Source organism: Schistocerca serialis, chromosome 4, assembly GCF_023864345.2.
Source record: "Schistocerca serialis cubense isolate TAMUIC-IGC-003099 chromosome 4, iqSchSeri2.2, whole genome shotgun sequence".
Taxonomy (NCBI): Eukaryota; Metazoa; Arthropoda; class Insecta; order Orthoptera; family Acrididae; genus Schistocerca; species Schistocerca serialis.
The window spans coordinates 26,651,918-26,677,770 of NC_064641.1; the positions used below are offsets into that span (position 1 = coordinate 26,651,918).

General features: G+C 42.7%; 1 long non-coding RNA gene across 1 annotated transcript in view; it reads left to right on the plus strand.

Annotated features, from left to right (window-relative positions):
* The window catches only part of LOC126474950 (uncharacterized), a 456,943-nt gene that overhangs the window by 93,545 nt on the left and 337,545 nt on the right, over positions 1-25,853 (plus strand). Inside the window, exon 2 of the long non-coding RNA XR_007586609.1 lies at positions 15,478-15,558. This is a non-coding gene — a long non-coding RNA (uncharacterized LOC126474950). The remainder of the gene's footprint in view (positions 1-15,477; positions 15,559-25,853) is intronic.

Consider the following 25,853-nt stretch of genomic DNA (forward strand, 5'->3'; position numbering starts at 1 on the left):
CCGATGTTATTCAATCTGTATATTGAGCAAGCAGTAAAGGAAACAAAAGAAAAATTCGGAGTAGGTATTAAAATTCATGGAGAAGAAGTAAAAACTTTGAGGTTTGCCGATGACATTGTAATTCTATCAGAGACAGCAAAGGACTTGGAAGAGCAGTTGAACGGAATGGACAGTGTCTTGAAAGGAGGATATAAGATGAACAACAACAAAAGCAAAACGAGGGTAATGGAGTGTAGTCGAATTAAGTCGGGTGATGCTGAGGGAATTAGATTAGGAAATGAGACACCTAAAGTAGTAAAGGAGTTTTGCTATTTAGGGAGTAAAATAACTGATGATGGTCGAAGTAGAGAGGATATAAAATGTAGACTGGCAATGGCACGGAAATCGTTTCTGAAGAAGAGAAATTTGTTAACATCGAGTATAGATTTAAGTGTCAGGAAGTCGTTTCTGAAAGTATTTGTATGGAGTGTAGCCATGTATGGAAGTGAAACATGGACGAAAACTAGTTTGGACAAGAAGAGAATAGAAGCTTTCGAAATGTGGTGCTACAGAAGAATGCTGAAGATAAGGTGGGTAGATCACGTAACTAATGAGGAGGTATTGAATAGGATTGGGGAGAAGAGAAGTTTGTGGCACAACTTGACTAGAAGAAGGGATCGGTTGGTAGGGCATGTTTTGAGGCATCGAGGGATCACAAATATAGCATTGGAGGGCAGCGTGGAGAGCTGCATCAAACCAGTCTCAGGACTGAAGACCACAACAACAACATGTCTGTCTCTTCTTTTCATTCGATGTTACTGTCTTCCGTGCGGCTCTTAATCACCCTCCATTATTCGCAGTTAAGATGTACTAAGTCGAAGGTCAGAGCAACACTTTATGCATTACTGTCAGACTACAGTGTTGTTGTTGTTGTTGTTGTTATCTTCAGTCCAGAGACTGGTTTGCTGCAGCTCTCCATGCTACTCTATCCTGTGCAAACTTCTTCATCTCCCAGTACCTACTGCAACCTACATCCTTCTGAATCTGCTTCGTGTATTCATCTCTTGGTCTCCCTCTACGATTTGTACCCTCCACACTGCCCTCCAATACTAAATTGGTGATCCATTTATGCCTCAGAAAATGTCCTACCAACCGATCCCCCCTTCTAGACAAGTTGTGCCACAAATTCCTCTTCTCCCCAATTCTATTCAGTACCTCCTCATTAGTTACATGATGTACCCATCTGATCTTCTTACTGGAAAGAGTGACAACTGTAAAATACCTATTGCGAGTAACTATCCGGAGCGATGTGAGATGCAATGGCCACAGAAAACTAGTTCACAGAAAAGCAGGTCTTTGACTGAGGTTCTTTGGAACCATTCTGAAGAAATGTAATGTATCCCTGAAGAGTGGCTTTCTTCATATAGAGTTTGAAGTCCATTCTTATTTCCGTATTCGCTGACAAGTAACTTTGTTTTTGGATAGCTTCCGCCTTGAGCAAACAATTTTTTTCTTCTTTTCTACCCAGACGTGATTCGCTGAAGTTACAGCATCGTCAAAGGGATATTTATTTTCATTCCGTTAAGTAACGGCAAATATTGATTTTTACAGTCCTTAAATACAGAATTTGTTTTCAACCAAAGTAGTCACAAATATGAAAACAGAAAAAAATTGTGTCCCTTTTAACACATACTGTGGTTTCTGTGGCCTTGTGTACTTTAGTTGTAAAAGTTTTTCCTTACAGTTTGTCAACCGCAATCGTACAGAGGAAAATATAGAAAACTTATTTACATCTAAAATTTATCATTTGGGATGTCGTATTCACTGTGAAACTGCACTTCAGTACTCGTACTGTCTCACTGTTAACAAGATGGCGAATAGTTGAACGTGTTCTGGATGGGAGTTTTGAATCCCCCCCGCTCTCTCTCTCTCTCTCTCTCTCTCTCTCTCTCTCTCTCTCTCTCTCTCTCTCTCTCTCTCTCTCTCTCTCTGTGTGTGTGTGTGTGTGTGTGTGTGTGTGTGTGTGTGTGTGTGTGTGTGTGTGTGTGTTTTCAAATTACTCGTTCCATCGATACTTTTATATTGCGCTTTGGGCCTTTAACCAGGTTCGATTAATAAGTCACGGGGAAAATCTAAAGAAGAGCAGCACGTTTAGTCACGGGTTTAGTTTTAGGGATATGCTCGAAGGGGCATTGTGCATTCCGGAGAATTTTGCTCTTAAAATTAAGGGGTCGCGCGTTCGAGGAAGAGTCAGATAATATATTATTTCCATGCGCACAAATCTGGCGAAAAGATCTTGACGAAATAAACAGAGAAATAAGAGCTCCTACGAATGCTTATTGTCAGTCGTTTTTCAGCGCAGCATTTACGAATGATGCCGGAAGCACCCTCAACCGAACACCGTTAGATAGCCTGCGAAGTGTAGATGTGCCGAAAGTTGACATCAACTACCGAAGGTGTTTATCAATGCTCTCAGACGATAATGTTTGTATCGTAGAGAAACATGGGGTGAATGCGTACTCACCAGTCAAAATTTCGGAGAACATCTGTACTAATAATAAATCTGTAAAATCGTCGTATCTGTCTATCTTTGGTCACGTAAATCTCCAAAATTATTAAACGAATTTTCGTGGGGGTTTGGCACTTAATTTGAGCATAGTTTGGGCACCTTGTGTTTCTTACACATGTTGAACCAGAACCCCAGAGACAAAATTACGGAGGTTATTTGGAGATGTTTTCTTTTTATAATGCTTTATAGTTGGTTACCGTTTTATGTTGTTGTTAACACCTCTAACACCTCTCATGTATGGATATTTACGGCTGTTTGTGGCACGATGTACTTTCGTTTGCGTCTCTCAAACACTGGTCCAACAGCGACAATGAAATGCCACACGTTGAAGAAAGAATAGAAAATGTGCTTAACTGCAGACATAGTATACACCGCTATAAACGGTTGCTCAAGTTTTGTTGGGAATTCAACGTCTTACAAATGAAATCCCCCGAGTTGTATTTTGCAGTCCTTTTGTTCGGGAGCTAAACGTGTTTCAGTGCGCGCCAGCCCCCTAGGGCAGTGTGTTAGCAGAGGACCGCTGTTCCAATTTCCGACTAAGCCCTACTTCACGTGACCCTCGTAGCCAATCCTTATCCCGTCTGTTCGGATCCAATTTTCCGAGTCCCCCCCAACTGCATTATTTCATCGGCTAGACCCGCGACACCTACACTAGCTCCCCCGCCACTTTCCAAGATCAGGCGGGAAGATAGGGGCACCGCCGGGATTACGATCCACTTCGCGTGCTAGACCAATCGAAGGAACCCCGACGTTCGTGCGGAAAGGGGACCTCCTTTCCCATCTCCTTAAGGCGTAGCTGAATCCTTTTGTGTGTCTCTTTGTTCCGAAGAACTTCGGGACATGTATGTGTATGTTATAGAGACGTTACCGTATTCTTTTTATACCTCGCGTTAAATGGAAAACTTTACTTGCATTACAGACGTAGAAAATTGATCGTACGCTTTGCGTAACTTAGAAACTGTGACCATTTTAAGTTTCTTCTCGTTGAGCAATGCGGCGTCTCGGAGAACGGTATGCCACACGCGTGCGCCGGTGATAAAGTTGTAATTATCACCTAAAAAACAAAAAGAAAACTCAAGCTGACACCATGGATCTTCGTGATGGTCTTAGCCCTTCTCTACATATTTGCCTTACAATGCAACACTTTGTGCCCATCTGTGTATTAATCGACGGACAGCTTCATTCTAGAACTCTTCGTTTTGACTGTGCATGAAACATTCCACCTCGAAAATCACATCGTAGTCATTCTGAAAATGCAGTAAAGTAATCACACTGTGACACACACACACACACACACACACACACACACATGCCACATTTACGTTTATGATTGTATCATCCGCACATTTGATCTTATAATTCATATTCTTGGAATGTATTTGAGATTGTTGTGTGTTTGTTGCACTGGTTTTTGTCATTTTTACATTTATAAGTGCAGTAATGTGTACGAGTAAATAATGTTTATTTGGATAGCCATCCTCCGCAGGAACTGTTAGGTATCAATTATTATTGGTTTCACCGTCTTAGGCTTATTGCAGTTAGAGTATTTTTCACTAGACCCATTTCGCTTTTATTTACGAAGCACCTTCTATGGTCATTGCTGATTTTACCTGTTGTTTATGTTTTCTGAAGTGTAGTGCTTTTTTCGTTCGTTGCCGAGGCCGAAACAAACTTGGTTCCGCATTCTCCTGCCCTTTTTTTTAAAACCTGCTTTATCTTACGCTGCGTTTGTTGTTCCCAATTTACCTCACCATTTGTGAACTTCACAAGACAAGTAGTACTACTGAGCGAGGTGGCGCAGCTGTTACCACATTGGAATCGCATTCTGGAGGACGACGGTTCGAATCCACCCCCGGCCCCCCTGATTTAGGTCTTCCGTTGTTGTTGTTGTTGTTGTTGTTGTGGTCTTCAGTCCTGAGACTGGTTTGATGCAGCTCGCCACGCTACTCTATCCTGTGCAAGCTTCTTCATCTCCCAGTACCTACTGCAATCTACATCCTTCTGAATCTGCTTAGTGTATTCATCTCTTGGTCTCCCTCTACGATTTTTACCCTCCACGCTGCCCTCCAATGCTAAATTTGTGATCCCTTGATGCCTCAAAACATGTCCTATTAACCGGTCCCTTCTTCTCGTCAAATTGTGTCACAAACTCCTCTTCTCCCCAATTCTATTCAATACCTCCTCATTAGTTATGTGATCTACCCATTTAATCTTCAGCATTCTTCTGTAGCACCACATTTCGAAAGCTTTTATTCTCTTCTTGTCTAATCTATTTGTCGTACATGTTTCACTTCCATACATGGCTACACTTAATAAAAATACTTTCAGAAACGACATCCTGACACTTGAAACTATACTCGAAGTTAACAAATTTCTGTTCTTGACAAACGCTTTCCTTACCATTGCCAGTCTACATTTTATATCCTCCCTACTTCGACCATCATCTGTTAAGTTGCTCCCCATATAGCAAAACTCATTTACTACTTTAAGTGTCTCATTTCCTAATCTAATTCTCTCAGTATCACCCGACTTAATTTGACTACATTCCATTATCCTCGTTTTGCTTTTGTTGATGTTCATCTTATATCCTCCTTTCAAGACACTATCCATTCCGTTCAACTGCTCTTCCATTCCATTACTGTCTCTGACAGAATTACAATGTCATCGGCGAACCTAAAAGTTTTTACTTCTTCTCCATGAATTTTAATACCTACTCCGAATTTTTCTTTTGTTTCCTTTACTGCTTGCTCAATATACAGATTGAGTAGCATCGGGGAGAGGCTACAACCCTGTCTCACTCCCTTCCCAACCACTGCTTCCCTTTGATGCCCCTCGACTCTTATAACTGCCATCTGGTTTCTGTACAAATTGTAAGTAGCCTTTCGCTCCCTGTATTTTACCCCTGCCTCCCATAAAATTTGTGAGAAAGTATTCCTGCCAACATTGTCAATAGCTTCCTCCAAGTCTACAAATGCTAGAAACGTAGGTTTGCCTTTTCTTAATTTTTCTTCTAAGATAAGTCGTAAAGTCAGTATTGTCTCATGTGTTCCAATATTTCTACGGAATCCAAACTGATCTTCCCCGAAGTTTGCTTCTACTAGTTTTTCCATTCGTCTCTAAAGAATTCACATTAGTATTTTGCAGCTGTAACTTATTTAACTTATAGTTGGGTGATTTTCCTAAATCACTTGAGGCAAATTCCGGGATGGTTCCTTTGAAAGGGCATGGCTGATGGGGTCGATAACCTTGCTATTTGGTGGAAATGGTTCAAATGGCTCTGAGCACTATGGGACTTAACTCTTGAGGTCATCAGTCCCCTAGAACTTAGAACTACTTAAACCTAACCAACCTAAGGACATCACACACATCCATGCCCGAGGCAGGATTCGAATCTGCGATCGTAGCGGCTCCAGACTGTAGCGCACCGCTCGGCCACTCTGGCCGGCTGCTGTTTGGTCCTCTCCTCCCAAATCGACAAACCTGCCAAGTAGTACTGTAATTTTACGTGTTCCGCAATCAGCATATGAAGTGTGTGAAGTAACCGTTATGCAGGTAAGAAGTGGCAGTGAAGTGTTCCGGTAACGATCAGTAAGCCAATGTGCAGCATAACTTCGCAAAATGATAGTCTTTAATAACATGTTGCCAGTTTACGGTAGGCCGCGGTTAAGGAGTGCTGAAGTCTCGCAATCACCCGCCTACACAGCTTCACTCTCGTCCATAACAATGCCTGGAAGGCTCAGAGACGAAGCTTCTCGGTTCGAGTTTGGTGTGGTACACAGTTTTAATTTCACGGCACATTTGAGAATAAAGTTCATTGTTAAACGAAATGTCCTCGCTGCTGCACTACCACTGTGACAAGGCAAACTAAACTAGCTTGTCGCATAGGGCTGCGCAGCCGAGAGTATGGCTCTATGGACAGAATTCACGGCGACCATTCAGTCGACCTTGAAAGTCTATTTTAAATCCTACAAAGCGTAACCACTACTTTAAACGAGAAAAATGCTGTATTGTGAAACTCGCCGTAGCTAAAAATTTATAAACCGTGTCCAGATTTAATAGTGTACTCGAAGGAGACGCAGTTTTAAGCTTTAACCCTTAACCGTAGTCCTCGGTCCATAGGATCCATGTTCAATCATTAAATGTGTTTAAACAACGTAGCGGGAGTCTCAGTTCCCTCCACTCGCGGATACGTTCCGGCAGTAAGCCGAAGACCACGTCGCGACAGACATGTTTCGCTCGCTGTCGAAAATGTTCAAATGTATGTGAAATCTTATGGGACTTAACTGCTAAGGTCATGTCCCTAAGCTTACACACTACTTAACCGAAATTATCCTAAGGACAAACACACACACACCCAGGCCCAAGGGAGGACTCGAACCACCTCCGGGATCAGCCGCACAGTCCATGACTGCAGCGCCCGAAACCGCTCGGTTAATCCCGCGCGGCTCGCTCGCTAAGGTTAGTATCGGTGTACACATGGGTCCAGTGGACCAATGACTAAAAACATGTGATATATTTGTTTTTGTTATTTATCAGTTTTACTATTTAATTTTAGGTGTTTGTAATGGAAAATCTAAATTGTTTTTCTGGAAGTCGATATGACATATTAGAGCAATGGTTGAACGATGAATTAAGCAGCTATAAAGACAAATGAGTTTTCAGACAGTGGCAAAGAGTTTTGCGGTAGCGAGTGATGATGACTGTACAATTTTGCCTTGTGTGGAAGCTGCCTAATGCGTGACTCGTTCTAAATCCCTGTGCAATTCAAAAATGGCTCTGAGCACTATGGGACTTAACATCTGTGGTCATCAGTCCCCTAGACTTAGAACTACTTAAACCTAACTAACCTAAGGACAGCACACACATCCATGCCCGAGGCAGGATTCGAACCTGCGACCGTAGCAGCATTACGGTTCCGGACTGAAGCGCCTAGAACCGCTCGGTCATAGCGGCCGGCCCTGTGCAATGCCTGCATGTAATTTGACTCACTTCGATCAATGTTAAAAAAAAAATCTGTAGAAGGAGATTTTAAGGTTTCGTTTTCATGCATTTAAAAAGCATTACTAAAGACTTAAGAAAAAATTAGTTTTTATAGTCTTTTTTGTTGTGTAGTTGTGGTCTTCAGTCCGAAGATCGGTTTGATGCTCCTCTCCACGCTATTCTATCCTGTGCAAGCCCCATTCATCTCCGAAAAACTACTGCATCCTACATCCCTCTGAATCTATTTACTGTATTCACCCCTTGGCCTCCCTGTACGATTTTTACCCCCCACCACGCTTCCCTCCAGTACTAAATTGGTGATCCCTTGATGCCTGAGAATGTGATCTACCAAACTACCCGTTGTTTTAGTCAGACTGCACCACAAATTCCTCTTGTCCCCAATTCTGTTCGTTACCTCCTCGTCAGTTACGTGCTCGACTCATCCAATCTTCAGCATTCTTTTGTAGCACCACATTTCAAAAGCTATTCTCCTCTTGTCTATACCGTTTGTCGTCCATGTTTCATTTCCATGCATGGCAACACTTCATACAAATACTTCCAGAAACGGCTTCCTGAGACTTAAATCTGTAGTCGATGGTAACAAATTTCTCTTCTTCAGAAACGCTTTCCTTGCCATCGCCGGTTCACTTTTTATGTCCTCTGTACTTCGACCATCATCAGTTATTTTGCTGCCCAAATAGTAAAACTCACCCACTACTTTAAGTGACTATTTCCTAATCCAATTCCCTCAGCATCACCTTATTTAATTCGACTACATTTCACTATCCTCGTTTTGCTTTTGTTGATGTTCATCTCATATCGTCCTTTCAAGACACTGACAATTCCTTTCAACTGTTCTTCCAAGCCCTTTGCTGTCTGTGACAGAATCACAGCGTTACCAGCAAGCCTCGAGGTTTTTGTTCCTTCTTCGTCGCCTTCAGTTCCTGGTCCAAAATATTTCTTCGGTTTCATTTACTGCCACTTTTTTAGTAGTTTCTACGTATTAATTTCTATAGCAAGTTCCTATTTTAGACCAATTTATGTAAGTAGAGTAAAAAAGGCATATGACCGGGTTCCTAGTAGGAAGTTATTGTCTGTTCTACGAGATTATGGAACAGGAGGTAAACTTTTGCAAGCAGTTGAAGGTTTTTACATAGATAGGCAGCAGTTAGAGTTGACGGTAAATTGAGTCCATGGTTCATAGTAGTTTCAGTGGTAAGACAAGGCTACAACCTGTCTCCACTGTTGTTCATATTATTTATGGATCATATGTTGAAAACAATAGACTGGCTGGATGAGATTAAGATATGTGAGCACAAAATAAGCAGTCTCGCATATGCGGGTGACTTAGTTGTGATGGCAGATTCGACTGTAAGTTTGCATATTTCAGAGCTAGATCAGAAATGTAAGGACTATGGTATGAAGATTAGCATCTCCAAAACGAAAGTAATGTCAGTGGGAAAGAGATACAAACGGATTAAGTGCCAAATAGGAGGATCAAAGTTAGAACAGGTGGACGGTTTCAAGTACTTAGGATGCATATTCTCACAGGATGGCAACATAGTGAAAGAACTGGAAGCGAGGTGTAGCAAGGCTAATGCAGTGAGCGCTCAGCTACGATCTACTCTCTTCTGCAAGAAGGAAGTCAGTACCAAGACTAAGCTATCTGTGCACCGTTCGATCTTTCGACCAACTTTGTTGTGTGGGAGCGAAAGCTGGGTGGATTCAGGTTACCTTATCAACAAGGTTGAGGTTACGGATATGAAAGTAGCTAGAATGATTGCAGGTACTAGTAGATGGGAACAATGGCAGGAGGGTGTCCACAATGAGGAAATCAAAGAAAAACTGGGAATGAACTCTATAGATGTAGCAGTCAGGGCGAACAGGCTTAGATGGTGGGGTCATGTTACACGCATGGGAGAAGCAAGGTTACCAAAGAGACCGATGGGTTCAGCAGTAGAGGGTAGGAGGAGTCGGGGTAGACCAAGGAGAAGGTACCTGGATTCGGTTAAGAATGGTTTTGAAGTAATAGGCTCAACATCAGAAGAGGCACCAACGTTAGTACTGAATAGGGGATCATGGAGGAATTTTATAAGGGGGACTGTACTCCAGACTGAACGCTGAAAGGCATAATCAGTCTTAAATGATGATGATGAAGAATGAGTAAAATATGAAAGGTCTTACCGTTGATTTTGCTAAATCCTACGTTTGTTAATGTCAAAGTTCAAAGTTTAATAAGAGAAATTTAAAAATAAAACACATCTACTTTTATTAAGTCAGAAATGGATGAATCCAGCAGAACCACGGCAACAGCTGATTGTTAACAAGAACGGAAGTGGTAGAGAAGACGGTGGTAGGTATCTCGTTGTGGCAGCTATTACGCTAAGCAGAAGTCGTTGGCGGTATTGTGCGGGGCGCCGGGTCCTGGACCCCGGGCCGGCGAGTCGTCCTTGGGCGCGCGCCGAGGAGCAGCTGCGACAGCCGGCAGCCAGCAGGTAGAACAGCCGGACCGGGCCGGCTGCTCGGCTGCTCGCTTCCTGCTGGCTGCGCCGGCGCCAGTCCGCTACAGGCGCAGCTGCCGCCCCGCTCCGGCTTAGCCGAGTTTCTCTGTCTGCGGGTGCGCACTGTTACCGCAGGAGCCTGTCCAACGTCACGGGTAGTCACAAAATTTCAATCATCACCTGCGAGAATAAAGTTTTTTGTCATCGGTCTACTGACTGGTTTGATGCGGCCCGCCACGAATTCCTTTCCTGTGCTAACCTCTTCATCTCAGAGTAGCACTTGCAACCTACGTCCTCAATTATTTGCTTGACGTATTCCAATCTCTGTCTTCCTCTACAGTTTTTGCCCTCTACAGCGTCCTCTAGTACCATGGAAGTCATTCCCTCATGTCTTAGCAGATGTCCTATCATCCTGTCCCTTCTCCTTATCAGTGTTTTCCACATATTCCTTTCCTCTCCGATTCTGCGTAGAACCTCCTCATTCCTTACCTTATCAGTCCACCTAATTTTCAACATTCGTCTATAGCACCACATCTCAGATGTTTCGATTCTCTTCTGTTCCGGTTTTCCCCACAGTCCATGTTTCACTACCATACAATGCTGTACTCCAGACGTACATCCTCAGAAATTTCTTCCTCAAATTAAGGCCGGTATTTCATATTAGCAGACTTCTCTTAGCCAGAAATGCCTTTTTTGCCATAGCAAGTCTGCTTTTGATGTCCTCCTTGCTCCGTCCGTCATTGGTTATTTTACTGCCTAGGTAGCAGAATAAAGTTACGGAACTGAAAATGATTGACAGCTAGTTGTTCACAAGAGAGCAACCGTGACAACCCCAAATCAGAGAATAACGATTATTATTGATTTATTTATCGCCACATTATAGACCTGTTACCTCATGTTTAAAACAGCTCGTACATCTTAAAACTTAAGTTTTTCATCTTTTCTTTTGTTTAATCTACAACATTTACAAAGAATGATTATTTTCAAAATAACCACACACACACACACACACACACACACACACACACACACACACACACACACACACACACTGTTAATGGATAAATAATACTGCTTACCCTATTTATTACTAATCCTATGTACTAACTACTTAAGGTGCCCATCCATGTAGAGCATTTGGTGATTTCTTGGCTCCTTATGCTTATTTACTGCCACATCTCAGCTTCCTCCTCCTGTTCCTCCTCATTGTCACTATTTTCGCTGTCACTGTGGGTGTCGCTGTCCTCCATCTGGAGGTTGTTGTTACGCTGCACATAGGCATGTCTGTCATGTCGTGCCCTTTTATTCTCTGCATCATAGTGAGGTGGTGCGATGCACACGTAAAGTGTTTTACTACTTTTTTTTGTTTTTTTTTTTGTTTTGTTTTTGTCATCAGTCTACTGACTGGTTTGATGCGGCCCGCCACGAATTCCTTTCCTGTGCTAACCTCTTCATCTCAGAGTAGCACTTGCAACCTACGTTTTCAATTATTTGCTTGACGTATTCCAATCTCTGTTTTCCTCTACAGTTTTTGCCCTCTACAGCTGCCTCTAGTACCATGGAAGTCATTCCCTCATGTCTTAGCAGATGTCCTATCATCGTGTCCGTTCTCCTTATCAGTGTTTTCCACATATTCCTTTCCTCTCCGATTCTGCGTAGAACCTCCTCATTTCTTACCTTATCAGTCAACCTAATTTTCAACATTCGTCTATAGCACCGTATTTGTGGAAAATACGTGTTCTATTTACGTGTGCTCACCATGACGCGGAGAATAAAAGGGTTTGCCACACGAAGACATGACAAGCTACCTGTAGCAAATAATACACAAGTGACGCGAAAAATTCGTGCAAATTAAGTGTAAAGAATAAATAAACCTGAAATCCACTCACGATGGCTCTGTGGTGCTGAAACATGTTTGGCTACTGAGAAAAAACGGTATTTTGCATAACTGGCGGACCTCACATGCTACAATTTTAACTGCAGACACGGTCAACACAAGGAGCTGCAAACCAAAATGATGAATAAGAATGTAACAGGGCAAACGAAAACTTTTAAGAAAGGAAACGGTAATAAAACAAGTTCGGAGAACTTCTGTGAAGTTTGGAGAGTAGGAGTCGAGATACTGGCAGAACTGATGCAGTGAGGACGGGTCGTGGGTCTTGCTTGGGTATCTCAGATGCTAGAGCACTTGACCGCGAAAGGCAAAGGTCCCGAGTTCGAGTCTCGGTCCGGCACACAGTTTTAATCAGCCAGGATGTTTCAAGTTCTGTTAAATCGGTAGTCAACAGCTTATGACAGAAGCTTTTAAGTTCATTACTCTTCACACGTGTAAGCTTCAGATAACAATGAAGTTACTTTGTCTTGTAATTATCAGTTGTTTCCTTGGAGCAGTCATGTTTTACTTCGTAATTTTTCTTTTCTGGGACTCATTGTGCAACAGATAGAAGATAAACAAATAAGTTTGTTATCACGTGCAAACAGTAATCATAAATTTATAATTTGCAATAAAATATTAACTAGGTCAGAAGTTTACATCACCAAATACTGCAATGCTGAGGAGCATGATGTACGTAAAATTCTAGAACTTAAAGCAAGGCGGATTAAGCTTCGACAGCTTAAAGTTTACCACAGTTCCAACAGTGAGCCCTCAAGTACACAGCAGGTCCTGTACAACGAGAGGAACAAGCATCCAGTGATCTAAGCATAGTTTAAACTTAGCAGTTCACGTGGACACTAGTAGAAGACACCAAAATTTTCGTCAGTTGTCATTACAAATAAATACAGGAATTTAAAACAAATCGCTCACGTGCAAACATAAGCAATGCCACATTACACATAGCCGCAGCCAAAGTAGCTGAAGGCAGTCCTATGACATACAATTTGAAGCTAGCTCTCAGCCACGCTGGCAATACAAATGCAGAAGGAAGCAATTAAAGTGCTTAGATCCAGAGTTCCGAACAGTAATACCTACGCGTACAGAAGATCGGCTTCGTTCTCCGCAAATATGGCTTTAATGGACAAACGGAAGGCGGCAAAAATTAGTTCCACCCGTCGGCCAACGTGCAACCAAAATACGGTTCGGCTACCAGGGTAGTGACCACTGTAAAATGCTGCCAGGCGCCCACAGCCCGCAGAGCTACCAACGGCGTGCATGCAGCACGCCAAGTAGCGCGAACTCTTTCGTAAACGGTCTTGCTGAGCTTGGTGCACCCGCCACAATGCCACTAATCGAACTCTCCCTCTCTTAGCTTACCTCCAGGCCGCGGAGTGCTACCTAGCCACAGGGGCCGGCCGGTGTGGCCGAGCGGTTCTAGGTGCTTCTGTCTGGATCCGCGTGACCGCTACGGTCGCGGGCTCGAATCCTGCCTCGGGCATGGATATGCATGATGTCCTTAGGCTTAAGTAGTTCAAAGTTCTAGGGGACTGAAGACCACAGATGTTGAGTCCCATAGTGCTCAGAGGCATTAGAACTTCCCCCCCCCCCCCCCCCCCCCCCCCACAAGGCGCGGCAGCGAACCACGGATACGCAATCAGCGACGAATCGACACGAAACGAACTGCCACGGCTGAGTTATGCTTCATTTTATCTTGTTCGTGATCATGAGCAAGATGGTGAAAACTCTCGATTCTTATCTCCTTACAGTTAATTGTATCACGAACATACCACTACCACCTGAAATTAGAATGACTCGTAAAAATTATTTGAAATGGTGGCTGAGTCTGCAAGAATTAACGGTCTTCATATCGTGATTCCGCTGCAGAAACAAAAACAGCAAACAAACATGTTATTTGATTAACATCTCATGGTTGGGATTCACAGCCATATAATACCTCTTAAAAGACATCGTAGTCGCCGTTGACTGTATGAAATATTTATTATTACGATTGCAATTTCGGCCTTCAGGGCCATTTTCAAGTAACACTGTAAAAGTTACATTCTGCCAGAATATAAGACCAAGGTTACTAAATAATAAGGTTGGGCAGTAAGCGCTCTGCTCTGCTATTGGCTGGCCTAGTGACGTCAGCGTGGAAGCAAGCGCTCAGAAGCAGACGACACGGCATGCGTGTTTACGTCAAGTTTTTGGCGGAAGGTTTTGTTTATACCAGAATTGAGATGTCTAAACTGCTTTTCTACTGCTAAAATATTACAGTTAAAACTGATGGGTTATATTCTTTCGCAGCTTATGCCTCACACATCGGTAAAATATCAGATCACAACCACACTGACACACACTTGAAATTCGAAACCTCGGCTCACATAAATCAGAAACTATTCATTTAATCGCATTGAAATAAATTTAATTAAGAGCTCGAAGTTGCACACACTTGTTTGTAAGAACAGCGTTCTAAAGCCGCTATAGTATTCATCAAAGTAACTTTATCTGTGTCTCAAAAAAAAAAAAGAAAAAAAAACTGTCATCTGTACATGTGCTCTTATTATGATGTTTCTTATTTGGTGACAGCTTTTCCAGAGTTTCCAGAGATCTCTTATGTAGTTCTCGTTTCTTATACCGTTTGGTTCTGTCTACTGTTGCGGGTGACACATTGACAGTCGCACTACTGCACGGCAAATTGCGCGAAGGAACTGCATCTGGCTTGAGCATTCTTTTTCGGGGCAGATTAAGAAATTCAGACTGTAAATACCTTAAGTAATCTGTTTCTGCGAAATGGCGAGAACATATTCGTGCATGCGCAACATTTACACTGTCTTTCCTACATTTCGACAACCATAGTTTTTGTAATGTTTCATTACGCGAGAAACTGTGATACATTACGTCAGTTCCCTTTGTGCTCCGGTTGTAGGAAAAACAGCCCGTAACAGCACAGCCTGGCATTGTAAAAATTAATTTTCTCACTCACTTGTAGATTCTCCAATAAGAATTTCACAGGACGAACCATAAACTATAGAGCTGCCGAACACAATGTTCATCCCTCTGTCCACTATCGCTAACTATTTCAGTTCCGAATCAAATATCAATTACAGCAAAAACCGTTAACACTCCCGAATTCCGAATGTTTCCGCTGTTGACTGAGTACCTCAGAAGAAAGAACTCGATCACAATACTCCTTCAAACACAAAACAACACATGAAAAACAATCACAAACAATTCGAACTGTGTACTGTTTGGCACAGCTGCTTCCACCGTGACGTCATGCGCACAACTGAGAAAACACGTTGCTTTCTGCGCATAGCTTTCTGCGCCTCCCTGTATAAGACTATCTGACATGAGTAAATGTCAAAATGCAGCCTTTTGAATGGGAGAGTCCCACAAGATGTGATGAGTACGACACTTGTTACATCGTAATATGTTGTTAAATACGTGCTGAACTGTCGATGTTACCATCGTTCATGTTATTAGTTAACTCTGGTAGCCATAATTGTTAAACACGGCAGCAGTGTATTTATTGAAAAACCAATCAAGCCATTGTATTTTTCCTTCTGTTACAGGTCAGTACAGTTGGATGGCTGCGAAACGTGTGAAGCTACTCCTCGTTCTGTGCAAACGTCAATCTCCAGTGTAATCATTACGTAAGTAGCTACCGTTACTTCTCTTCCGCGTACAACTCCATCTTGCAAACCTTCTTGTGTTTGCGAACAGAGCTTCTGAGGTTTCAAGCGCCGTGTTGATATTTTCTCTAGGAGATAACGACATTGAAGCGCCGACGAGGAGTTTGCGTTGTCCTCGGAAATGTGATACCGTGTTGATCTGTTGGTAACGTTACTAGTAATTTTTTACTGAAACTGAGATAGCAAGCAGACCCAATTATTTGATATGTGACGGCTATGTTTTTCCAGTATCCAGTCGGTCGCAAAATTGAAATTTCTGAAGTTCTGCACAGATGCTTTGCGCATTGTCTGTAGTATGACCATCGATCGCGTCTCGTCGCACTATCCAGTTGTGAGCGCACAGTGAGCTCGTAACAGTGCCTAGAACAATAGCAACCCGCAAGTGTGAAGTGCTTTCTGTCGCTCAGTTAGTTCATGCTGAGGGATTCCGCCTGATTGCATGCAGCCCACACAACGTAAGTATCATGCGTGGCAGTGGTGCGGTAACTTCGAAGCAGAACATTACAAGCTCCTGCAGCGTTTTCGACGGGAAGTGTATGATCAGCCACGCCATACAGCCCGTACTTGGCTGCTTCCGAGTTTCATCTCCTTACTCGCAAAAACGCTGGCTATATCATTTTGGCACAGACAGCGAGCTGCAGCCCAGTGTAGAGAATTGGCGGAAAGCGCAGGCGGCTGCCTTCTACGACGAGAGTATTGGAACGTTGGTACCACGCTACGACATTTGTCTAAGTCGGAGCGGCGACTACCTAGAGAAGTAACGCTTTTACTATTACTGGCAGTGAGATATAAATTCAACTTGACTATGTCGTACCGCTGTGGCCTTGTACAATGTGAAAGCAGTAAAGAAAGAAAACAATGATTGTCGCCGTTTTCAGTGAACACTTCACGAGTTTTTCGGAAGCTTTTCCGAGGGTGCATTTCACCAGTAAAAAAAAAAAAAAAAAAATCCTTCCAAATCTCAGTAGATGCAAACGTTTAAAGAGTTCCTCTGCGTGCTGTCATTTGTCACCACTTATAAAATGACTTGTTCAGTTCGTGACCGAAAGCATATATTAATTTATTCGTTCTCAGATTGTTAAGACAGAATAGTGAATAGTGTCCTGGGTCATAGAGCGGAGACCTATATTCTTTTTCGATCAGACAGGTAAAATTCTAGTGCTCTTACTTGTTCACCGTTGTTCCCTTAATTTTGATACGGAAAGAATCGAACTTCACACCGTATTTTTATATTGTACGATGAACTACTGTGCTTTCCCCGTTTTAACACTGTTTGCAGCTGCACTTAAACCGTCGCTTTCAGCCTGAGCGGAAAGAGTAGTTCAAAATACAAGTTTCGTAGAGTGGATGTAATCTTCGTTGTGTATAATAATAATAAACGAAAATAATACACACCTTTACAGTCTATTACTAAAATATGAGTGATACCATTCGTATTGGAACTGTCAACACGTACCTAGCCTACAATACTCGCTTCTATTACTGCTATGTTAATCGTTGCTCGGATTCATCAGTAAGCAACCTGCTGTCCTGTTTCGAGCATATTCGACTCTACAATTAAGGAAGTCTTGTATGTGAAAGTTTTGGCGTACACTAGATTAAATGATATATTTGATAATTGACAGTTGAATCTTCGAACAATTAATTGAGATATGATTTAAATAATAAACTGCTACCCCTGTTCCGTTTTTCGTACCTAACTCGAATGTTCCGGGAATTTTTATCCTTCATCTAGTGTTGTGGGGAGTGTACATTAGTACTGTATGTGATGTATGTGTGCATGTTACTCGCCCTGAAAACGGTAGATATTTGTGTTTTAATTTATAGACACTAATATCAGAAAATAGTATTTTTGTGTACATACTTACTTTAATAAGTCACGGATGCAAAATACTAACGCGTATTCTCTACAGACGAATGGAAAAACTAATAGAAGCTGACCTCGGGGAAGATCAGTTTGGATTCCGTAGAAATATTGGAACACGTGAGGCAATACTGACCCTACGACTTGTCTTAGAAGCTAGATTAAGGAAAGGCAAACCTACGTTTCTAGCATTTGTAGACTTAGAGCAAGCTTTTGACAATGTTGACTGGAATACTCTCTTTCAAATTCTGAAGGTGCCAGGGATAAATACAGGGAGCGAAAGGCTATTTACAATTTGTACAGAAACCACATGCCAGTTATAAGAGTCGAGGTGCATGAAAGGGAAGCAGTGGTTGGGAAGGGAGTGAGACAGGGTTGTAGCCTATCCCCGATGTTATTCAATCTGTATATTGAGCAAGCAGTGACGGAAACAAAAGAAAAATTCGGAGTAGGTATTAAAATTCATGGAGAAGAAATAAAAACGTTGAGGTTCGCCGATGACATTGTAATTCTGTCAGAGACAGCAAAGGACTTGGAAGAGCAGCTGAACGGAATGGACAGTTTCTTGGAAGGAGGATATAAGATGAACATCAACAAAAGCAAAACGAGGATAATGGAATGTAGTCGAGTTAACTTGGGTGATGCTGAGGGAATTAAATTACGAAATGAGAGGAAAGCGTTTCTGAAGAAGAGAAATTTGTTAACATCGAGTATAGAGTTGTCAGGAAGTCGTTTCTGAAAGTATTTGTATGGAGCGTAGCCATGTATGGAAGTGAAACATGGACGACAAATAGTTCGGACAAGAAGAGAATAGAAGCTTTCGCAATGTGGTGCTACAGAAGAATGCTGAAGATTAGATGGGTAGATCATATAACTAATGAGGAGGTATTGAATAGGATTGGGGAGAAGAGAAGTAGTTTGTGGCACAACTTGACTAGAAGAAGGAATCGGTTGGTAGGACATGTTCTTAGGCATCAAGGGATCACCAATTTACTATTAGTATTGGAGGGCAGCGGGGGGGGGGTAAAAATCGTAGAAGGAGACCAAGAAATGAATACACTAGACAGATTCAGAAGGATGTAGGCTGCAGTACGTATTGGGAGATGAAGCAGCTTGCACAGGATAGAGTAGCATGGAGAGCTGCATCAAACCAGTCTCAGGACTGAAGACGACGACGACAACAACAACAACAACAACAACAACAACTTACACAGAAATTCACGCAAACCATCTTTCACTTATAACAGCTATCACTAACAGTAGTGATAAGCTACGACTTAATGTAAATACAAATATAGTATACTAAAATAGTGACTCTGACTGTTTCCAAACTCTTTTGGATGCAATACCGTCACTTTGTATATGTACCGTACTGTGAGTTAACGTAAAGCAGTCCGTGTGACTGATGGTTTGCGTGTGGTTGAATTTCTGTGTAATGATAGAAGCTCAAAACAATACTTGTGAGTGGACAAACAAAAAATGGTTTTCTTACAGTAGCATCAACAAATTCCAAAATTTATATTTTCCATTTGCAGTAACACGTATAGGAGCAAAACAACAAACGTACAGTATTAACGTACTCTACCACAGCGCTCCAAAATTTGAATGAATTTCTGAATCGTGTCGTGCTACCCACGATAAACTTTAACTAGTTCTGTAGTTTATTATTTAAATCATTGGTGAAACATTTGCAGGCTTTCAAAAACAACATTTGTGTTGGATGATATTAAGAAATTAATACAGATAAGTGTGTGAACTTTTCGTGAATGTTGCGCTTGACTTTCTGCGTGATTAAGAGGGTGGGAGAGTTTTAAATGTAAGTATGTCGCGCGGATGATTGGTGGCTGTGTTTTCCTGTGTTGTGTTCGTCTTGTTGTTGACGGAGTTGGAAGAAGAGGGAGGGTGAAATTCGACTCCAGTAAATGGCCGTCGCCTCCCGCAAGGCACAAAAGAGTCCCTCCAGCCCAAGGTCCGCACACGAAGGTCAGATCGCCATCAACAGTGTCACGTGACCTCAGCCGGCAAGGCACTGCGCAGAGGCTTGGGATGTTGAAGCACTTCCCCGTGTTGAAGTACAGGCTGAGCACGAAGTCTTGCCCTGATAATAAAAATTTATAACAGAATAACCGTTTGACATAATAAGTCCCATTTGATGCCGTTACATAGGTTAGTATTACTAAATTTTTTTAAGACCACTTACGTTAGTAAACCCCAATGTGTGCTCAAAGAAGAATGTCGAGGCGGTATCGCAGTTCCCGCCACGTGTTTCGTAACGTGTGTTCTGTCGCAGTACCCACAGCAGCTTGTATCCGAGCCTTCAGTTCGTCGACGTCAGCAACTGTGTGACGAAGACTCTGTCCTTGATATAACCCCAGAAAAAAAAGTCAAGGGGTGTAATGTCTGGAGAGGGGTGTAGTGTCCGGATCGGTTGATCGGAAGGAACGGTCCAACACCTTGGCCACCCCGCTCTCCAGACATTACGCCCCTTGACCTTTTTTTTTCTGGGGCTATGTCAAGGACAGAGTCTTTGTCACACCAGTTGCTGGCGTCGGCGAACTGGAGGCTAGGATACAAGCTCCTTTGGGTACTGACCGATCCTGCACTTCTCAAAAATTGTGTTTATGGCGAAACCCAAAATCCTAATGAGTCTCTAAATTCACTCATATGGAAACGATGCCCTAAAAACACATTTGCATCTCCTACAGCTGTCAGAATTGCAACTTATGGTGCAGTTATTGTATTTAATGATGAGGACGTCGGGAGGATGAAGGTATTAGAAAGATAGGAAATGTTACTCAAGACATCCTGAGAAAAATCGATTTCCAGCGCTTCTCTGTACCTGAAAAGTCAGTTGAAGACCTGGTAAAGGAAAGAAAACAGACAACAAGAAACCATAAGAGAAGCCGTGAAGGGAAATTCGGCCCAGAGTACAAGTGTGGTGCTTTCTGAAGAAGTGACATACGGAAAAAAGTTGGGTTGAACTTTAAACTGAGTTTCCTGAAAAGTTTAAAAAACAAAGTTTATGTACTTTTCCTGAGATTCTATGATTGCTAGAATTATGAAATTCTGTACACATATTTCTGTAAATATAATAAACGTTGTATCAAGAGCAAATTTTGAAATTCTGAAATGGTTCAAATGGCTCTGAGCACTATGGGACTTTACTTCTGTAGTCATCAGTCCCCTAGAACTTCGAACTTTAAAAAATGTTCAAATGTGTGTGAAATCTTACGGGACTTAACTGCTAAGGTCATCAGTCCCTAAGCGTACACACTACTTAACCTAAATTATCCTAAGGACAAAAACACACAGCCATGCCCGAGGGAGGACTCGAACCCCCGTCGGGACCAGCCGCACAGCCCATGACTGCAGCGCCTTGGACCGCTCGGCTAGTCTCGCGCGGCGAACTTAGAACTACTTGAACCTAACTAACCTAAGGACATCACACACATCCATGCCCGAGGCAGGATTCGAACCTGCGACCGTAGCGGTCGCCCTATTCCAGACTGTAGCGCCTAGAACCGCTTGGCCACTCCGTCCGGCTAACATAAGTGGTCTTAGAAAACTAGTAACACTAACCTATGTAACGGCATTATTATGTCAAACGGTTGTTGTTGTAGTCTTCAGTCCGGAGACTGGTTTGATGCAGCTCTCCATGCTACTCTATCCTGTGCAAGCTGCTTCCTCTACCAGTACCCACTGCAACCTACATCCTTCTCAATCTGCTTAGTGTATTCATCTCTTGGTCTCCCTCTACGACTTTTACCCTCCACGCTGCCCTCCAATGCTAAATTGGTGATCCCTTGATGCCTCAGAACATGTCCTACCAACCGGTCCCTTCTTCTCGTCAAATTGTCACAAACTCCTCTTCTCCCCAATTCTATTCAATACCTTCTCATTAGTTATGTGATCTACCCATCTAATATTCAGCATTCTTTTATAGCACCACATTTCGAAAGCTTCTATTCTCTTCTTGTCCAAACAATTTATCGTCCATGCTTCACTTCCATACATGGCTACACTCCATACAAATACTTTCAGAAACGACTTTCCTGACACTTAAATCTATAGTCGATTTTAACAAATTTCTCTTCTTCAGAAACGCTTTCCTTGCCATTGCCAGTCTACATTTTATATCCTCTCTACTTCGACCATCAGTTATTTTGCTCCCCAAATAGCAAATCTCCTTTACTACTTTAAGTGCCTCATTTCCTAATCTAATCCCCTCAGCATCACCCGATTTAATTTGACTACATTCCATTATCCTCGTTTTGCTTTTGTTGATGTTCATTTTATATCCTCCTTTCAAGACACTGTCCATTCCGTTCAACTGCTCTTCCAAGTCCTTTGCTGTCTTCTGACAGAATTACAATGTCATCGGCGAACCTCAAAGATTTTATTTCTTCTCCATGTATTTTAATACCAACTCCGAATTTTACGAGGGTTACCCAGTAAATAATGCCCCATATTTTTTTTCTCCAGAAGTATTTATTCCACAACAATCAAATTTACATATGTGAAAGACTGATGTTTTGTCTACTTGCTTTATTTTTCCACATAATCTCCTTCAAGTTCGACGGCCTTTTTCCAGCGAGACACAAGAGCGTGTATTCCCTGCCGGTAAAAATCTGTACTCTGCCTACGGAGCCAGGTTGTCACTTCGTGAATCACTTCTTCATCGGCAAAACGTCTTCCACGAATGAAATTCTTCATTGGCCCATCCAAGTGAAAGTCTGAAGGAGCCAAATCGGGGCTGTAGGGTGGATGGGGTAACACTATCCAACCCACTTTCGCGATGTGTTCACAAGTCCTCACACTTGTGTGAGGACGAGCGTTATCATGCTGAATCAAAACATCCTGTGGGTTAACATGACGCCCAAGGCGCCGGAAGCGCTGCTTAAGTTTGTCTAATGTTTTGACATAAGCCTCTGTCGAGTCGTAATGCGTCGATCCCGTCGAATGAGAACATCAGCCCGCTGCAACATGTCAGGCGTGACAGCCGTGGGAGGCCTTCCCGACCGCGGCAAATCTCGGAGCTCCGCAGCACCGCCCTCTGATGCTTTCACCCTCTGTGCCCAGCGACCAACAGTACTCCTATCGACTGCAGATGTTCCGTAGACTTTGCACAAGCGTTTATGAATATTGTCCACGGTTTCTTCCTCTGCTACGAGAAATTCAATCACTGCACGTTGTTTATGACGGATGTCACCTGCAGACGCCATTTTAGAACATTCCTACACCACCGCTCTCTGTCGGAGGAAATTGAAACTTTGCGTACACACGCGGGAAACTTCAAATAACTCGCACCTAAAGTGTCACATTTCTAATATTTTTTATTTCGGAGAAAAAAAAATGGGGCATTATTTACTGGGCAACCCTCGTATCTTTTGTTTCCTTTACTGCTTGCTCAATAAACCACTGCTTCCCTTTCGTGCCCCTCGACTCTTATAGCTGCCATCTGGTTTCTGTACAAATTGTAAATAGCCTTTCGCTCCCTGTATTTTACCCCTGCCACCTTTAGAATTTGAAAGAGAGTATTCCAGTCAACATTGTCAAGGGCTTTCTCTTAGTCTACAAATGCTAGAAACGTAGGTTTGCCTTTCCTTAATCTTTGTTCTAAGATAAGTCGTAAGGTCAGTATTGCCTCACGTGTTCCAATATTTCTACGGAATCCAAACTGATCTTCCCAAGGTCGGCTTCTACTAGTTTTTCCATTCGTCTGTAAAGGATTCGCGTTAGTATTTTGCAGCTGTGGCTTATTAAACTGATAGTTCGGTAATTTTCACATCTGTCAACACCTGCTTTTCCTTGGGATTGGAATTATTATACTGTTCTTGAAGTCTGTGGGTATTTCGCCTGTCTCATACATCTTGCTCACCAGATCGTAGAGTTTTGTCATGACTGGCTCTCCCAAGGCCTTCAGTAGTTCTAATGGTATGTTGTCTAGACCCGGGGCCTTGTTTCGACTCAGGTATTTCAGTGCTCTGTCAATCTCTTCACGCAGTATTGTATCTCCCATTTCGTCTTCACCTACGTTCTCTTCCATTTCCAGAATATTGTCCTCAAGTACATCGCCCTTGTACAGACCCTCTATATACTCCTTCCACCTTTCTGCTTTCCCTTCTTTGCTTAGAACTGGGTTTCCATATGAGCTCTTGATGTTCATACATGTGGTTCTCTTTTCTCCAAAGGTCTCTTTAATTTTCCTGTAGGCAGTATCTATCTTACCCCTAGTGATATAAGCCTCTACATCCCTATTCTGTAATTGTTATAATCAGGGCAATACTTGGTGCTCACCCTGTATATTGTGAATAGCAGAGGTGTAATCGCGCTGTCTCATGCTTCTCTCTGTCAGTTTCGACTCCGCTGATGACTGGGTACAATTTCTGTCTTCCTCTTTCTCTGTGCCCTCACAGCCTCCTCTAATCCTCGCTGTGTGTGTGTGTGTGTGTTTTGTAGTTACGTGTTTCACAGAGTTTAACAGGGAAGCGTTTGCAAACACGCGCACGCTGCCAGCACATTCCAGATTAGGCACGTCCCGGAACGCTCCTAACAGCTCCCTGGCTGAAAGTAGTGCTGGGTTCCTCTTCTGCGCCTCTAGCGCCGAACAAACCGGCGTTGGCAAGCACGCGACTTACAAACCAGGCTCTGTTCAGACAGAAAGGTCATAGGTTCCCGTTATCTGAACGCAGTTTGTCTGTACAAGTGGCAAATAAGCTCGTCTTGTCGAAACGTTGAAAAGACGCTGCGTCTATTTCATTAACAATGGAATTTTGGGAGTTGAAGCGTCAATATAAACTTTCCAGTTTTATTCCAGTGGTTTCTGAGTGGACTCAGGGCTTTCGGATCCTCAGTTTCTCGTTTCTTGAGATCACACGCGGTTAATTTTGTCAGGGTATGTAGACTCGCAGAACACGCGCCTTTATGCATCAGAAAATCCCCATCAGTAGTTCGAAGAGCCGTCCCATAATCTCAAGATTGGTGTATACTGCACTACAAGGGGCGTTTGAAAAGTCCGTGCAAAGTCCGAGAGATCGGACCACCGGCGCGTATCAATGTCATGTTTAGTTAGTAGCATCTTTGGAAAGAACGCACACCAGGTTTAGCCGTATTGGTCTATTTCTTTGTGTTTGGCATTCGTGAGAATCAAGGACGTCGAGTGATTGTCAAAAAATGGACGAAAATGTATTTCGTGTGGTGATTAAACATTACTTTATGAAAGGAAAAACGCCTCAGGAGACTAAAGATAAGCTTGATAAACATTACGGCGACTCTGCACCTTCGATTAGAACAGTTTATAAGTGGTTTTAAAATTTTCGGAGTGGCCGTATGGGCACAAGTGATGCTGAACGTTCTGGACACCCTGTGGAGGATACGACTCCAGAAGTCATTGATAAAATACATGCTATGGTGATGGGTGACAGAAGAGTTAAGGTGCGTGAGATTGCCAGTACTGTGGGCATATCGAATGAACGGGTACATAATATTTTGCATAATTATTTGGACATGAGAAAGCTATCCGCAAGACGTGTTCCGTGATTGCTCACGCTTGACCAAAAACGGAATCTTGTGAAGTGTTGCAAGGATGGTTTCGCAGCTGTTCAGGAAGAATCCGCAGGACTTGGCGTCGTTTCGTCACTACGGGTGAAACATGGATACATTACTGTACTCCTGGGACCAAATAACAATCTAAACAATTGGTTACCAAGAGAGAATCTGCACCAAAAAAAAAGGCGAAGACCATTCCTCCGGACGGACGGAAAGGTTATGGCGACTGTCTTTTGGGATCACAAGGGATAATCCTCATAGACTATCTTGGAAAAGGGTAAAACTATTACACGTGCATATTATTCATCGTTATTGGACCGTTTGAAAACCGAACTGTAAGAAAAACGCCGGAGATTGGATCGCAAATAAGTCCTTTTCCATCATGTCAGTGCACCAGCACACACCTCAGCAGTTGTGGTCGCAAAGTGAATGGAAATAGGATTCCACCTTGTTTCACATCCCCCTTATTCTCCAGACTTGGCTCCCTCGGACCACTATTTGTTACCCAATTTGAAGAAATGTCTGGCGGGACAAAGATTTTATTCAAACGAGGAGGTGATTGCAGCAACTAATAGCTATTTTGCAGACTTGAACAATTCCTATTATTCGGAAGGGATCAACAAATTAGAACAGCGTTGGACGAAGTGTATAAGTCTAACAGGAGACTATGTCGAAAAATAAAAAAGGTTTACCCCAAACACGTAAGTAGTTTTTATGTATTCACGGACTTTTCAAACGCCTCTCGCATGTCCGGTGCCCGAATCGTAACAGCATTCTTTCACCAACTTTTAATGCTACTATTTAACTCATACGTGGATCAACTCACACAAGATGAAAGACTGTA